Below are 14,713 nucleotides of genomic sequence, written 5' to 3' on the forward strand. Positions count from 1 at the left end.
CTCGAGCAACGGTTTTGGTTTAAGTTTGGCTAGGCAAATTTCTCAATTAACTGCCTGTGAGGAGACAGGTTCCAACTGAGACTCTCTATGCTCCACCACCTCAGCTCTGCGTGCTTCCTTGATTCTACCATTAATGTTCAAAGGCAGGAGAAAATCAACGAGTCCATCCATTTCTTGGCGCAACTGGACGATGAGGTGCTGTTTAGACTTACTGCCTACGGGATATGGGAACCTGAAGGGGCCGGCAAGGTTATATACAAAGTGTTGCTGAGGCTCACTTTGCTCCCATCAAATATCTTGTCACAAAATGATAAAGCAATGCATGTTTTTCAACTGCTCAGCAAGAATCAGAGTTCCAGGTTTACTTCCTGATCTGTGTATAATTGGCAACTGCAGCCTTTGGTGAGGGAGAGGAAAACAAGCCTGATTGTCTGCTCTTTGTCATTATCCAGTGACCATTGAAAGCTGATATTGGATCAGATTTGGCCCCAATTTAGCATAGGAAAATTCAATGAGGTAGAAACATCTCCTCAGTTATATTTGCAGCTGTGTGCGTCAGACACTTCCAAAATGTAATTCCTTAAAAGACAATGGAATGCACATTCAGTACAAGCAACCAAAGACAATTTGCTAGATCATTAACTTGCATATACTTGGACAAGGTACTGATGGAAAGATCTGTTAACTCATTCTTTGCAGGTCCATATGTGACCTCAACTTTAAAAAAATCGGGGGAAAAGTTAAGGAAAAAAATGCAATGGATTTCAAAATCAAGGTACCAATCAATAGTTTTGCACTATATACGGTACTGACATTTATTTAAACATAATTCTGACATTTTCTGTCGTCATTGTGCAATATGGAAAGACAACAGCTAAACAGAATAAAGGTGCTATATTCAAAGCAAGCTTGTCAGGAGCATTTCAATGTACATCGTTTGTGAGGTTTCTTCCATGTCCTTCCTTCATCCTTCCCCACTCTCCCAAAAGCAAAAATGGCACCACAAGAACTGCAATGTGAGTTGACAGTGGAGTAGCAAAGTTGGCCATACTTATGGTGTCTCAGTAAATGGCAGGATGTGAAATCTTCTCAGCCAGACATATTAGCAGTGAAATGGATAAAGAATGAAATGGGATAAATTAGTCATATAGATTAAAATAAATAAAAACGGAAAGATTGGATTAAGGGCCACAAAAGCCAGATCATTTTCCCCCCAAAAATTAAATACCTTCAGAACAACATATGATCTGCAAAAATGAAACTCTTTTACATTGTGCCTGTTCCAGACTGCAAGGTTAAGGAACATTCCAGAAACATAAGCGTCATCTTAAAGAGGTCCTATATCGTTAAATACCAACTCTAGCTTTCTGCAGCAGGTTTTATTTATGTTAATAACATAACTGTGACAATGACATGAAACGCAAAGATTGGTTAATGAAGATTTGTTGCAATAGTTGAGTGGCACAATTTGGTGATTTGCAACCCAGTCTGTATTTCTCCCTCACCAGAACTTGATAGGCAATTTCCAGCATCTTTGGTTTTCACATTAACTCCAAGATTTTAATAAAGTTCAAAGTTTGCTGGGTAAATAAAATAGAAAAATGTATTTATACAGCAATATAAATGGTTCTTTTGACCCTTCTGATTTTCTGTCTGCTTTCCAAAGGAGGAAAATCAGAAATCTAATCTTAATGTAGAAAATACAAATGTGTATTATAAGATTAACAGGTCACAACAAATCCACTTGGTTCTTTGTTCATCTTAGCGAACAGGGCAGGTCAATGTAATCACAACAATCCTATAATTGTGTGGAGAATTAACATTGTATGGTTTTCTGAATGTTATGGTTCCCTTTATTTATATTACATAATTCTAAGAAAACTATGCCTATCATCAGATTACATCGAAATTTAGTGTGCTAAAAGATTGGATAATTTAATGACAACACCAAAGTGATTTCCCATCAAAAAAAAATTGGTAAAGTTCAGTGTGAAGTGATTAGAATGGTTCACACCCGAAGACAAGAACTAACACAGAACCCCAACAGGACCTCAAAATAATTTAGCACAGTTAATGATACTTTGCTGCCCAGCAGTCAGAAATGGACATCAGCCTTTACATGTAGACTCCCAATGACAACCATGGAGCAGAAACAGGCTGCAGGTTAGGAGAGAGCAATCACATGTATGCGAAAGGACCTACAAGCTCTGCACAACAAAATATAGCAAAAAGGTTCCGGAAATCCACCGGGACCATCATAAAAAAAGCCAGGCAGCACGTGACATAGTTGCCACCTCCAGGAGGGAGAATCCCTGCATAATGGAGCAGTGTTGAAAGAAATTTGGTGTTGTCATGATACATCAGGGTGATCTACAGATCACTATTCTTACACCTGGAGAATAGAGATAGATACAAATAGCTGGAGTAACTCAGCAGGACAGGCAGCATCTCTGGAGAGAAAGAATGGGTGACGTTTCGGTTCGAGACCCTCCTTGAGATCCTCACCAGATAGTGTATTTCATGCAGAGGTCTGGATTCTTTCAGTGAGGTCCCAAATAATAGGAAATGCAGAGATGGAGCCTATCAATAAAGTAATTGAAACAGGGATCCATTCACTTAAGAGTCGAGTGTATTATTGTCATATGTCCGAAACAGAATAAAAGTCTTCCTTGCAGCAGTAGCAAAACAGGTTTGTAAACACACCACTCAATAGATAACATAATAAACAAACAAAAAAGTTTAAAAAACAATGTTTAATTTGCAAAAACAAAACAAAGCCATAGTTCCTAGTCAAACCCAGGCAGTTCGTACTGTGGAGTTTAGTTGGAGTTTGTAGAAGTCAGTAGCCTGACGGTTGTTGAGAAGAAACTCTTCCTGAACCTGGATGTTCCCACTTCTTCACGTGATATAATAGGTACAGAGTGAGTTTGTTAACTCTGAGAGAATTAGAATTTGTTTGGATCTTGAGAGCAAGTAATCAATCAATATGTTTTGTCAGAGAATAATGGATTGATTGGTGGAAACAAATACAAATCAAGTTGGCAGAAAGAAAATTCTGAAAAAAGTATCAATAAACCCATGTGTCTCTAGGAGTAATATATTTAAATTTGTGACCTGTTTTGTAATTGTATGTTGTGAAAGCACTGATGTTTATAGAAGATATTACACCACTGCAAGAAAGCTACAAGTGGTTCTTCACGTGATATAAGTACAGAGTGAGGACAAGTTCCACCAGGCAGAGGAGAGTGGTAATTGAGGACAAACGATTGGGTCTCTGTTCAAGTAAGGTTTGGTTTTCTACAACCCAATGATATTAAAATTGAGGTGAGGCAAAAATTGTCTGAAGAAGGGTCTCGACCCTAAAGGTCACCTGTTCCTTTTCTCCGGATACGCTGCCTGACCCGCTGAATTACTTCGACATTACAATTGAATTCTCTAATTTCAAGTTGTACCCATCCTACCCTCTTTTTTCCCTTGCCTCCCACCCATCCGTGTGCACAGAATTCTCCCACCACCATAGTCACCCTGCTCATTTCCTCTCCTCTGTACTCTCAACTAACATCCCCAAATCTCGTATTTCCCCCTTTCCACTCCCCTTGTCGTCCCCTTCTATCCATATACCCCTCCATACAAAAGGTGGTGAGTGTATGGAACAAGCTGCCAGGGGAGGTAGTCGAGGCTGGGACTATCCCAACATTTATGAAACAGTTAGACAGGTGCATGGATAGGACAGGTATGGAGGGATATGGACCAAATGCAGGCAGGTGGAACTAGTGTAGCTGGGACATGTTGGCTGGTGTGGGCAAGTTGGGCCGAAGGGCTAGTTTCCACACTGTATCACTCTGACTCTAGATTTACATTTCACACCTTCCTTTTTCTGACACCTTTTAGTATCCTTTTCACTTTTAGCCTTTGTCACTATCTCCACCCATCTCCTCCCTTCACCTGTATCTATCCTACCCATTTCTTGCCAGGCTTTGCCCCATCCCTCACCCCTCTTTTCCAGATTTGTCCCCTCACTCCATCAGACTGCAGAAGGGCCCTGACCCAAAACCTCACCAATCCATCCCCTCCCTCTGCCCCCCGCTCAGTTCCTCCAGCACTTTGCTTTTTGTTATAAATTTCAGCATCTGCAGTTCACCACGCCATGGCTCACGCCGGGTTATTGAAGACCCAGGGCAGGGACACCAACGGTCCCGCCGCCGCCCCCCGCACCCACACGGTGCCGGGGAGATCACACCCTCCCCTCCCTCCCTCCCTCCCTCCCTCCCTCAGCGCCGTGTTTCGCCCCCCCGATCCCCGGGGAGATGGCTAAGTTCCCGACCCCTCTCGGGGGAACCCAACGGGGAGATTGCCCTCTCCCTCCCTCCCTCCACACCGTCCGTGTGTCGGTGCCCGATCCCCAGGCAGGGAGATCGACCGCTCCCACCCACCCACCCCCACCCTCAGCGCCGTGTGTCGGTGCCCGGTCCGGGGGTGGGGAGAGGGGAGAGAGGCCGGGACCGTGACCGCAAGCGCCCTGCCTCGCCTCCACCATCTTGTTTTTTTTACCCGCCACAATCAGCGTCGTCTCGACGGCAGCGGCTTCCAGCACATTCTGCCTTTCGGGCGGCGGCGGCGTCGTCACCCTGACTGGGCGCGCGCGTGCACGAGCGCGAGCGAGGAGCGGCGGGGGCGGGCGCGTGCCAGGACCGGCCGTTGGGAGCGAGGACGCGTGAAGGCAGCAGGCGCGCGCACGGCGGCGGGAGAGGGAGAGGGGATCGGGGATCGGGGGGAGGCTGGCGATTGCGACCCAACGACAGGCGGAGGGATTGTTTTATTCTGGGGAAATACTCCTGCAAGACAAGAGGATCGTTTAACGGATAAGGAGAGGATTGTTGCCGAGGTGAAGGGGGAAAAAAGCAAGCGTCGCTCCGGTGAGTGTAGTGGGGAATTATTCCTCACACCCCCCCCCCCCCCCCCCCCTGACTTCTCAAAGCAAAGTGTGTGTGTGTCGGGTTTAAAGAGAAAGAAATGTGATGGCAGGAGGGAGGTGGAGACGGACCTTTCTCCACTCCTTTCTCCTTCCCCTTCTCCACATCGGGGCCCCCTTCCCTCAGCCCCCCCTCCCCCCCCCCCGGGCCTCTCCCCCCTCCTCCTTCCTCACCCCCTAGTCCCGGCCTGTAGGGAGAACCGACCGAGGGAAGGGAAGGGAAGGCAGGCCAGGCACTGGGGCAGCTCGGCGTCGGGATCTGAGGCCAGCGTTACTCCCAAGCCGCCTTTGAAACTAAATTAAACTGCGGCCGCCAGCGGGTAAAACGTAACCAAGATTAAACTTTCGAAATCGCCGTGGAAGTTCTCCTCTGGCGTCGGTACAGTTTTTTTATATTTTCGACAGTAGAACCCGTTTAGAATTATTTTTCTACCCCCACTGCTTCTACCCGTGATCACGATGGTTATAGTTCAGCACAAACGAGTTTGATTGTTAAATCTGTGGCTTTCAGTGTGCATACAATACGTGCTCTGTGAGCCCATGCCCAATCTTGTTTTCTTATGTTTGTGTTAAGAGGTGATGCAAAGATTTAGGTGTTCGGTGTGATCAGCACTGTTTGTGTCATTGTTAGGAATGTGCTGCCTTGGGACTGTTAACAAACACTTCTTTTCTCTAAGTTTTGGACTGTGGATAATTAAAGGAGTCTAGATCAAATTTGCAGATTAAATTTGTCAAGTAATGGATAAGATAGATGCCTGTTTAATCTTTAGGTGTAATAACATTTTGAGGTCAAGATATCCATGAAGTACTGTCAGAATGGGTATAGCAGGCCACTTGGTGCAGTGATTGAAATGTTTAGGACACGGAGGTAATGACTTATTGATGCATAATTGCACTTCTATCATTTGAGCGCAAGTTTTGCCAGGTTTGAAGACGGAGCCTGCTGTGAGAAGGAAAAAAATGGTAGTGGTTCGAGTGAGTTTACTGCAAGGAAGGCAAGCATAGTTCGTGAAGAACTGAGTTAAAATATCTTAACTCCATTAAATGTTCACATCATATGTGGTTAGAAATTTTGTTGGTAGTGGAGATTTGGTGTAAGTTACCAGAGCAATGTTGTGGTAGCCCAAGGAGTTTAAAGTTGTGAAATTGAGTCCATGTTGAATTTTGTTACACAGACATCTAAATTCTAAGACTTCCTTTCTTCCACATTATGCAAATAGAATTTGTTTGGATCTTAAGAGCAAGTAATCAATCAACATGTTTTGTCAGAGAATGATGGATTGGTGGAAAGAAACATATACAAATCAATGGTGAAAGACAATTCTGAAAAAAAGTTTCAATAAACCCATGTGTAGGAGTATATATTTAAATTTGTGACCTGTTTTGTAATTGTATGTTGTGAAAGTGTGTAACTCTTGGAGTACTGATGTTTACAGAAGATATTACACCATTGCAAGAAAGCAACAAGTGGTGCTTGTAATTTCAGATTAAGCATAGCTTCATTCAATAATCATTACAAATTGTTTTTAGAGTCAAGTCTAATATCTCGTGTTAGTTTGTTTGCTTATTTTTAATTCAGTTCTTTGTCAACATTTGATAAGTTTATCTATTGATCAAGGATTGTTGCAGTAAAGAGAAATAATATTTCACTAAGAAGCATTCACAGTTTTGGCATGTGCCTTTATTTAAAGAAATAAAACACGTTGTCCTTCATATGCTCTGCTACACATGGCTGATCCTATAACTCAAGTATATTATCCAACCCAATTGCTATAATCCTTGATCCTCTGATACTGAAACATCAGTCAGTCCTGGCCTTGGATGTAGTCAACAATTGAACATCCATGGATTTTTTTTAACGAAAAAGTGTTCCAAAGATTTACAGCTTTCAAAACAATGAACTTTTTCATCTCAGTTTGTGAGCTGATCCTAGTTCCTGAATTTACAGCCTGAGAAAGCAGTCCATCAACATCTACCATGTCATTCCCTTTTACAATCTTGTATGTTTTTTTGATATCCCCTCATTTTTCTAAACACGAGAGACTAACAGAGTGTCCTCCCTAATCCTTTTTCATTGGGCAGTGCCCCCAACCCGGTTAAGTTCAAATGTATTGTCATGAGCACAAAAACGGTGAGGTACAATGAAAAATCTTGCTTACAGCAATATCACAGGCACAAAGACTCAGACAAACACACAAAACAAATTTACATAAATTACACAAAAGTTAAAAAAAGATATGCATGCAAAAACAGTTAGAAAAGAAAGACAAAACAAAAAACATTAGTGGTTCAAGAAACTGATAGTTGTAGGATAGTAGCTACAACTTCTGAACCTGTGGTGTGGGACTTCAGGCTTCTCCCCCATGTAGCGGTGAGAAGAGACCATGGTACGAATCCATGATGTCTTCTTGAGGTAGCGCTTCATGTAGATCCTTTCAACGGAGAGGCAGGCTGTGCCTGTGATGGACTGGGCTGAGACCGCCACTCTCTGCAGCCTATTGTGGTCCCGTGCATTAGAATTCCCCTACCTGGCCATGATGCATACATCCTGGATCATCATGCAGCTAGGAGTTCATCGCTATCATCCGCTCTGAATACTTTCTATTGTACATCTGCAAATGTTTGTTAGAGTATTCACTGACATACTGAATCTCTTTAAACTAAGAATGTAGAGGTGCAAGTCAGGTGGTAACACCCATGAATTTGAAGCTGTTAACTCTTTTCCACCACAAACCCACCAATAAAAACTGGCACATGGTCCCCCCACTTTCCATTTCTGAAGTCCATGATTAGTTCTTTTGTTGTAGACATTAAGCAAGAAGTTGTGGCACCATTCAACCAGGTGTTCTATCTCTCTCCTGTATGCTGACTCATCATCACCGATGATCGCCCAACCACAGTGATGTCCTTGGCGAATTTATCGATGGTGTTGATGGTGTTAGCCACATAATCATGGGTGTAACGAGAGTAGAGCAGGGGACTATGCACACAGCTTTGATTTGCACTATATTCATGCTCAGCGAGGAGGAGATGCTGATCCACACTGATTGAGGTCTGCCGATAGGATGTCAAGGATCCAATGCAAAGGGAGGTACAGAGACCCAGGCCTTGAAACCTGGTTATGAGTGCAGAGGAGATGATAGCTTGGAACGCCGCAGTGTATGATGAACATCAGCCTGAAATATGCGTCCCAGTCATAGATGATAGACAATAGGTGCAGGAGGAGGCCATTTGGCCCTTCGAGCCAGCACCACCATTCAATGTGATCATGGCTGATCATTCTCAATCAGTACCCCGTTCCTGCCTTCTCCCCATACCCCCTGACTCTGCTATCCTTAAGAGCTCTATCAAGCTCTCTCTTGAATGCATTCAGAGAATTGGCCTCCACTGCCTTCTGAGGCAGAGAATTCCACAGATTTACAACTCTCATCATTCAAGTGAATAAGTTGAGGAGACACCACCAACACAGAGATGGAAACTGCACACAAATGCCACAAAAACATAGGATAAATGAGACTTTCCAACTCTAGTATTCCCAGCTGCTTGTATTAAAGGTCAATTGCCATTTGTCTTTCTAATTGCATATAATGCATATTTATTTTGCATCTTCTGAACTATTAAAATTAGAAGTAAAATGCACGTTATTCTAGTATTTTAGGCAAATATTCTATCTCTTTAATATCTGTTCATTGATGAATTGCTAAACGTTGCCGAAACATTTTTGAAAATATCAGTTTGAGTGTATATTGTATATCACAGCAATTTTGAACATGCTCTAAATGTTTTTCACTTTTTTGTTATTTTGATTGCAATTTCCCCCAAATATTGCCAGTGGCAGTTATTACTAATATGTTGCAAATCTTGGATTGTTCTTTTTGATTTTGATGCTGTGCTAAGTTGTACTGCCAAAGTAAAAGAAATGACAATTTAAAAATAAAAAGAGAAACAATTAAAATATACAGCAGGTCTGTCAACAAACTGAAAATGCAAAGACACAATGAAAGATGTTCACCAAAGCATTCTAGTTTCATTGGTGTCCATCAGTTTATTTGTATAATTTTCTGTTTGGCTTTGATCTCTGATCTAAGTTCATTCTGTTTCTTTTCTGGTGGCAGCTGGTTATAAAATGTAGCAGTATTATGGCTCAAAACTGGGTAAAATTAGAAAGCATTTCTCCTCCCTGTTTGGCACAAGATACAATTGCGAAATGGTTTAATGAATTAGCATCTAAAAATGCCTGTGCTATTGACCGAAAGATCTGCTGGCTCATCTGAAGTTCAATCTCACAACGGCAGATAGGAAGTCGTATTTTGAATAATTAAATAAATAAATATGAAGAGACTGATGTGGTAAGCCTTAAACCAAAAGATTGTCATAAAAGCCCAAGATATAAATCAGCCAAACCTGTATGGTCTGACCGAGAGGTGACTCCAAGCCCATCAAAGTAATTGATTCTTAATTGGTCAGGTAGACCACTCAATTCAGGAACAATAAGGGATGGGTAATAAAAGCTATCCTAGCCTGTGATGTCCACATCACTTCAATTTAACGGGCTGCACCCAGTTGATTGACAACTTGTGGTTCTGTCGGAATACTGCCACATCTGACCTTGCATTCTGACTCTCGCCCCATCACTGAGCCCAGAAACTGAGCACTGCCATTTTGAGGAGCGGCTTGGATGCAACGCGAAGAAATTATTTATTTTGTTTAACCTCTAAATACAGTTCAAAATATATCAACAGCAACTCAATGAGTTAAAGGTTTCAAAAGCTCTTTTAGAGAAGGACAACAGTAGGATGCAACCTGGAGTTTGCTTTATCTTGCGGGACACCTTTTGGATGTAGAGGGCCACTCTAAATGTCTCTCTCGGCAGCAGCCCATTGTCATCACAAGTCTTGGCGTCAGAAAGGGTCTAGTGTTATCCATAGTTTAAAAGATTTTGCCCCCCCCAAAAAAAGTACATTTGGTGAGAACTGGTTTGGACATAGATCCACACTGCCTGTACTACTGAACAGCACTTATGCACAGAAAATATATTAGTGGTGAAGAGTAGCGTGTGACTAGGAGAATGGGTGGAACAGATGTTGGCATGGCAGAAACCAAAATAAATAATAACTATTCTAGTTATTGAAATGGTGAAGTTGGTCTGGGAAATGCATGGTTTAAACCAAAATTAAGTCTTGTTAATTGAAATGCTTCATATCATTTGTGTATAGAAAATTTTGTGGTTCCCTTTGTGAAATTAAGGGTAGAAAATGATCTCTTGATTCTAATAAGCCTTTTGAAATTGCAGTTGGCTCTCGTCCTATATTTAGTTCTGTATTAAAAAAATATTTATTTCATTTTTTGTTTAACTCATTTCATTGGGCATTTGATTTCATTGGAATGCAGTCCCAATAATTGACTCCCTTCAAATAATAATAATAATAATGCATTACATTTATATAGCGCTTTTCTAAACACTCAAAGACGCTTTACAGGGTTTACTAAAACATAGAAAATAAAATAAATAGATAAATAAATAAACGAACAGAAAAGGAAAAATAAGGTGAGGTGACGGTCAGTGGTTGAAGGCAGTGCTGAACAGGTGAGACTTCAGTGATGTTTTGAATGTGGTGAGTGAGGAGGAGTCTCTGATGGTTTGAGGTAGTGAGTTCCAGAGTGTGGGAGCAGTGATGGAGAAAGCCCTGTCCCCCCAGGATCTGAGTTTGGTCCGGATGGGGGGGGAAAGGAGGTTAGCAGCAGCAGAGCGGAGGGTACGGGTGGGAGTATGTCTGTGGAGGAGGTCAGTCAGGTAGGATGGGGCCAGGTTATGGAGGGCTTTGTAGGTCATGAGGAGGATTTTGTACTGGATTCTCTGGGGGATGGGGAGCCAGTGGAGCTTGTAAAGGACGGGGGTGATATGGTCACGGATCGGGGAGTGGGTGAGTAGACGGGCAGCGGAGTTCTGGATGTATTGGAGTTTATTGATGATTTTTGAGGGTGAACCATAGAGGAGGCTGTTGCAGTAGTCCAGACGGGAGGTGATGAAGGCGTGGATGAGGGTTTCTGCAGCTGTGGAGGAGAGGGACGGACGGAGACGGGCGATGTTTTTGAGGTGGAAGAAGGCTGTCTTGGTGATGTGTTTGATGTGTTTGTCGAAGGTGAGGGTTTGATCAAAGATGATTCCAAGAAAAATAGTCTTTTTGTTGCTTTATTACCAAACTTCATTAATTTTCTAAGTACTGTTCCATAATATTTATGGGTTCTGAAGGTACAAATATGCCCTGTGAAATGATCCAAACAACACATTAAATAAATAGATGTGGACACAAAATGCTGGAGTAACTCAGAGGGTCAGTAACTGAAGAGATGGAATGAGTGACATTTCAGGTCGAGACCCTTCTTCAGATGTTATTTTTCATAAGAGAGGTGGGAGCAGGACAACCTGGTAACCTCCACTGAGTTTCTCCAGCATTTTGCTTTGCTCAAGATTCCGGCGTCTGCAGTTCCTTGTATCGCCTGTAAAACAGTATTGGTTTGGTTGGTGTATTATTGTTATGATTACTGAGATACAGTGAAAAACTTTGTTTTGTGTTCCATTCATTCAGATCATACCATTGGTCATGTACTTTCTGCTTGACAGGAGAGGGAAAGGGAGAGTATGACTGGCGTGAGAAGGGTTCTTGATTATGATGGCTGCTTTCCTGAGGCAGTGGAAATTGCAGATGGAGTCAGTTGGGGGAGGAGGCTGGTCTGCATGATGGACTGAGCTACATTCACAGTTCTCTTCAATTTCTTGTAGTCCTGAGCAGAGCAGTGGCCGTGCCAAGCTACGAGGCATCTGGATAGGATGTTTTCTTTGGCACATTTTAAAAAGTTGGTAAGAGTCATTGGGGACATGCCAGCCTTCCTTAGCCTTTGGCAATGTGGTTGGATCAGGACAAATTGTTGAAGTTTAGACCTAGAAATTTGAAGCGCCTGACCCTCTTCACCTCAGCACCATTGATAAAGTCAGGGAACTCCATTCTGTTTCCCGAAGTTGATGTGCAACTCCGTCGTTTTACTGACATTGACGGAGATTGTTGTCATGAATCAATTCCACAATGCTTCTTCCTGTACACTATCTGACCGTTGTCTGAAATCCAGCCTACTATGGTGTCATTGTAGGTGGAGGTGGAGTAGAATTTGGCTACAGAATCATGAGTGTATCGAAGTATAGAAATTTGTTTCTAGTTTTGTGTGAGTGAGGACACGAGAAATAATTCCTTTGTTTTTAAAATGGTGTCATAGAATCTTTTAAGCTCAGATGAAGGAACAGATGGAATCTCCATTTAACATTTTTTTCAAAAGACAGCAGCTCCAGTGTTGCAGAATCTGCCATTATAACGTTGGGGCAGAAGTCTGATTTATTGTGTACAAGTCTGGAGTGGGATTGAACTCATTGCCTCCTTGTTGAAATGAGAGTACTATCAACTGAGCCACAGATAGACACAACAGGACAGACAGCATATCTGGAGAGAAGGAATGGGTGAGGTTCTGGGTCGAGACCCTTCTTCAGACAAGGGTTAGGATCACTGAGCCTCAACTGACGGTGAACTTCACTAGCATATTTATAGTTATTTTTGAAACGCCAACTGCTGCAACAGAAGAGATCTGTCCTGGGGCAGCCCATGTTGGTGTGGCATGTCAGAAGTTTAGCAGTTTTTTTGTTCCAACTGTGATCATTCATCATCACGGTCCTGCCATTTAATTAAAACCAGTTTTGGAGACTGTTCAACGAAATGGAACTGGTATTTCAAACATAAGTTCCATTTCTAAACCATATAGTGGAACCTGGAAGGGAAAATAATGTTTAAAAACAAATCAATGGTGTCAGGAAAATATAGAAAATAACATTAGAAAAACACAGATGGGAGAATAGAACTGGATGAGCAGAATGTAAATTATTTTAATTAATTGGTCTAACCCTCTAATAATTATATTCATTTAATTGAGATCACCTCTTGAACTTTGAAACACTTGCAAATATTGGCCCGTTCTGATCCACCTTTCTTCAAAGACAGCCTCCTTGTTTCAGACATTAACTTGATGATTTATTTTCTTGCTTCAGCCCCATTTAAGTAGTAAATCCTTCCATTGGTAAGGACATTCAAAATAATTCTCGTTATTTTAAGTGGGTGAACAGAGCTCTGTGATACCTGAAACATTGTGGTTTTTCCATTGAAAAATGTTGATAATTCATATTTTCCTCCATTATAGACCCTTCCCAATCAATTTAATTGGTCTGTGCTCCATAGCTGCCTCTTTGAAGCATGCTTAATACCTTTTATCATTGCAACTTCAGATATATTTTAGGTAATGCATAATTGATATATTTGTAGAAATTTCCTTTTTTGGTGTCCATTTTATAATGTCAAAACCCAGGTTAAAGTGGATAAAAATATAACACGAAAGAGAAAACATACTTTATTATATTTATTATTTTATAAAGGCTTTCCTCCTGTAAAATTGTGCATGGAGCAATGTAATTTGTTTGCGCCCTTCCTGGAGAATTAGCCTTGAAGGAAATTACTTTGCATCTGAGCTTGTCTTTGAGCTGTCTGACAATTCAGGCTCCACGATCAGGAGACAGATGAGCAGGTTCAGATGCAGAGTTGTTGAAGTTCAGTTGCCTTGAGCGGCTTTGGAGGTGGGGTGGAGTGGTGGGGGGGGGGTGCATATTCAGTATCCTAAGCTCCTAACCTACCCCCCGTTCCCAGCTGTGTATTCACTTGTGTTCTACCACCACCTCATTATATTTTCTAATAAATTACCAGGTTTATTATGACATTTATTTTTTCATTGATTTACATCCACTTTGAAATGTTTTTGCATAATTGTAAATTACTGATGGCACAAAGTGGAACGGGTAATTCCCAATGCACCTAATTGGTGTAAATTAGATTAAAGGAGCTAATTCGGTGAACCTTTAAAAGAAATGCAGAACTCTCAAATGCAGAAAAATGAATCACTCAAACTTTGTTCTTGAACAACACATCTGACACTTTGCTCTCTTTGAAGTTGCTGGTACACATTATAAAAAGCTGAGATCCAACACATTCTTGAGTACGGAAGTTAGACACAAAAGCTGGAGTAACTCAGCGGGACAGGCAGCATCTCTGGAGAGATGGAATGGGTGACGTTTCGGGTCGAGACCCTTCTTCACTCTGAAGGTGGGGTCTCGACCCGAAACGTCACCCATTCCTTCTCTCCAGAGATGCTGTCTGTCCCGCTGAGTTACTCCAGCTTTTTGTGTCTATCTTCAGTTTAAACCAGAATCTGCAGTTCCTTCCTACACATTCTTGAGTACTCTGCTTGATACTCCTTGCCATCCTGCAAATACCTTGCTTATTCCTCTTTTTTAAAATCTTATAATATTCACTCAAGATTATAGTACTCCCAATCCCATGAGGTCCATGTGTTGTTTACACCTTCCAGTGGGAAACCTTCTCATGTCCCTTCTGTAAATGCAAATGTATGCATTGGATTTCTCTTACCCAAAGAATTTGAAGTGGTTTTTCAGTTTCAAGTGAAACAGCCAAATTCCTTTAAAATTAATATGAGAATGAATGTAAATCTTACAAGCAAGTATCATTAAAATCAGATTTAGTAATATCCATTCATAATTCCCAGTTTTTTGAGGGATAAATTAATTTTAAAAGCATTGATTTGTTCCATATTTAGATGCAGATCTTAAATTTTCATCATCATGGAAGAATA

The 14,713-nt window shown here is 41.7% G+C and overlaps 1 protein-coding gene across 3 annotated transcripts in view; it reads left to right on the plus strand.

Annotated features, from left to right (window-relative positions):
• The first annotated feature begins 4,777 nt into the window (after window positions 1–4,777).
• Window positions 4,778–14,713, plus strand: part of LOC144610043 (bone morphogenetic protein receptor type-1A-like) — a 185,540-nt gene continuing 175,604 nt past the window's right edge. For all 3 annotated transcript variants that reach the window (XM_078428516.1, XM_078428517.1, XM_078428518.1), the window contains exon 1: window positions 4,778–4,916. The gene's annotated coding sequence lies outside the window, so the exon portion shown is untranslated. The remainder of the gene's footprint in view (window positions 4,917–14,713) is intronic.

The sequence above is a fragment of the Rhinoraja longicauda genome, chromosome 35 (genome assembly GCF_053455715.1).
Source record: "Rhinoraja longicauda isolate Sanriku21f chromosome 35, sRhiLon1.1, whole genome shotgun sequence".
In the NCBI taxonomy this organism is placed as follows: Eukaryota; Metazoa; Chordata; class Chondrichthyes; order Rajiformes; family Arhynchobatidae; genus Rhinoraja; species Rhinoraja longicauda.